Genomic DNA, 2,982 nt, shown 5'->3' with positions numbered 1-2,982 from the left:
GCCTTAGAAAAGTGTTTATCTTGAGACAAAACAATGGCAAAGACATATTTTAAGATATGTTTTCAGTTAAAACAGCTCAGAAATGCATTTTAGTCTGGGACTAGATTTAAGCCTTGTCTGTGAAAGGGGTTAAGTAGTAAAAAAAAAAAAAAAAAAAAAATTACACAATAGCACAGACTAATTTTACGATGTCAGTGCAAGTTACTTTCAGTTAAAACAGCTCAAACATGCATTTTAGTCATTGGAAAAAGAGCCTGGAAAACCGTGACAACATAAATGCAACCTGCATCTGTAAAATGGAAGTAAATACACATGGAAACTCACCAACAAAGACAGAAACACAGCACTACAAACTGAAACACTACCACAGTTCACGGTTCAGGACTTGAAGCTTTTCAAGGATTGAAGCTACTCTTCTAATGCAAAAAGTATTTCCTTATTCAATAAATTGATACTCTGACAAACTCAGGGATTTCCACCACGAGCAATGCCCGCAAGCTGATCAGGAGCATAACTGAGCCAGTTTTTCAGAAACAGCAAATACAAACTTTGAGGCCTCCTTTTTTCAGCCTTCACTTGTTGTAAGGCATCTAAAGAAAACAAATACAAAAAGGAAGTCTGATCTGCACAATGTTCTTAAACATTTGATTGGTAGTAGTGTATGACTGACAGAAGGTGGGTCATACAAATTTGGAAATGTGACTTACAATGTGCTACAAAATTAAGTGAAACTTTAAATGATTAAAAAAAAAAAGTTTAAGTTAAAACACACTGAATTCAAATTTATGACTATTTAATATAAACCATTATAGGTTGATGTATATCATATCCAAAAGCAGGGCACAATCTGATGTGACTGAAGTGAGTTGATTCAAAACTTTATCCCTCGATCACAATGCCAATGTCAGCAAGTGGTTCGTGAAGTTTTCTCCCTCCTTCAGTATAATGAACACCACCACGAAGAGCTGCTCAAGGTCACCCTCTCAATCATCTGTCTGGTTATCATAAAGTTGTGTACATAAAACAAACCAGTTTCATTGTGTTTTGCTAGAATTACTACAAAATAAACAAATTTATACTTTTTTTGAAAAATAAATCAGAATATACTGACGTTCAACTCACAAGGTACTCCTTCACGAGGTCTTCAGGACTTTCTCTCAGGGAAAAAAAGGGCCTACAGGACACACTCTTCTCAGGTGAATGTTTTCAGTCTGTGATAAAGCAATTGTGATTATTTTTCTAATCTTAAAAATCTGAATCTAATAAGGAATCAGATTATGTGCAGATATGTGACAGCAAAGGATAGGACAATTTTTTTTTTTTTTTTTTCAAAACAAAAATAATTTGTATTAATGACTAGCCAGATCTGCAATTAAGAAACATATCTGAATCAGTCACTGGTTGCATTTATAATTTAGTCTGAAAATAAAAACACACAAAAATGAAAATTTGCTGTTACTCACCTTCTGTCTTTTTTCCTTCAATAGAAATGTAATGAAGATATTTAACTGATACCTTGACAATTCATACACAGTAATGCAAACCATCACTTTGAGGGAGAGATTTGTTTGTTAATAGAAATTACTTACCATGTATTTCAAAAGTGTCCTCGTCAAACAACACTGAAAAGCTTTAGGTCCTAAGGGGAGAAACATTTTTACAGCACTTATTACTGGTCGAAAGTTGTTTGCTAGGTCAATTAATTAGTTTTGCAAATACTACTATTATAATCTACTATTTCTACTAAAATCATGACCATGATTTATACTGAAAAAAATCCTTACATTTTTCCCTGGACGAAGCAAAATACCATGTTAGGCAAATCTAACGTTAGCTCACAATTTCTTTACTTACAGATTTGGATCATCATTTTGGGCAAACATATACATGAAATCAGAGTTAACATGTCAAAGACAAATAAAAGTGTGGTGAGGGGGGCATAGTTCAGCGAAGTCTGCAGCGGGAGAGAGAGGCAGGAGACGAGCGGTGAGTGAGTGAGTTAAATGCAAATGACGAACACCTGTCTCTTGTTTCCGTCTCAAGTCCAGCAGGACCTTGTGTTGTTCCTGTTGCATGACCTCTGATAATCTCCGCAAATGGCATTCCGGAGGACGATTGCATGGCGGCGGAGTCCGTTTTCCTTCCCGGGTTTCGGCACCAGTGTAGCAAGGTTCAATGTTTAGGAAGGAAGAGGACAGGGTCGGCTTGACTACTGACTGCTTTTATTAAATAATTTCACAAAAGAAAAAGGTGTGCAGACATGCACAAAACGGTCACAAATAAATCACAAAGTCTCTCCAACAAAATCAGCATAAATCCAGTGTGGGCAGCAGTCAGTAGTCGAGTCATTCTACGAAATGGGTGCCAAACCTACAAATTGAAAGATATGTTAATCCTCCAAAAAACATATTTTCCCACCTCAGGCACAAAATCTTAATATTATCCTTTTTATTCAGACAAGGAAGCCATTCTTGTACCACCCCGTCACGGACAATATGTATGCCATTGGAGTAGTAAAACAAAAACTAGATTTTTAAAATCTAATGTTTTCCTAATAGAAAACTGTCCCTTTTTTGGAAACCATGAATAGAAAGTCTGTAATTTAATTTTTTTTTTTTTTTTTTTTTTTTTTAATCATGAAACATGAATTTGACCTTTCAATGGCCTCATTGTTTGTACTGAAAAAATGAATTTACTTAAAAAATACAAATAAAGTTACATTTATCTGATCAGTCCACACAACAAGAACATCATTCAACATTAATTTATGTAATATTTCATTTTCTTTCCATAAACCTGAAAATGATCCTGTGACGGGGTGGAAACTGATGTGACGGGGTGGTATGGACGAAGTATATCTCTATATGATCTGCTGGTTTTAAACTTTAAAAACTGGGGGAGGGAGACATTCAAACTGAGTAAAAAGTGTGTGAGTGATATAGTGAGTGAGTGAATGAGTGAATTAATGAACCAAACAATGTT

At 35.1% G+C, this 2,982-nt stretch overlaps 1 long non-coding RNA gene across 3 annotated transcripts; it reads right to left on the bottom strand.

The window, feature by feature from the left end:
* Positions 1–216: 216 nt before the first annotated feature.
* Positions 217–2,591, bottom strand: LOC125252970. Of its 3 annotated transcripts, XR_007181316.1 has the most exons (3): positions 2,021–2,591; positions 1,123–1,639; positions 217–995 (listed from the first exon to the last, which is right to left on the bottom strand). It is a non-coding gene; the product is annotated as an uncharacterized LOC125252970 (long non-coding RNA). The 3 variants fall into 3 exon arrangements; XR_007181317.1 differs by having other exon boundaries at positions 1,112–2,591; XR_007181315.1 differs by having other exon boundaries at positions 1,123–2,591.
* Between the last annotated feature and the right edge of the window lie 391 nt (positions 2,592–2,982).

The sequence above is a fragment of the Megalobrama amblycephala genome, linkage group LG18 (genome assembly GCF_018812025.1).
Source record: "Megalobrama amblycephala isolate DHTTF-2021 linkage group LG18, ASM1881202v1, whole genome shotgun sequence".
NCBI classification, from domain to species: Eukaryota; Metazoa; Chordata; class Actinopteri; order Cypriniformes; family Xenocyprididae; genus Megalobrama; species Megalobrama amblycephala.
Note: the sequence above shows the minus strand (reverse complement) of the source record. Positions and strands in the feature narration are given on the sequence as shown.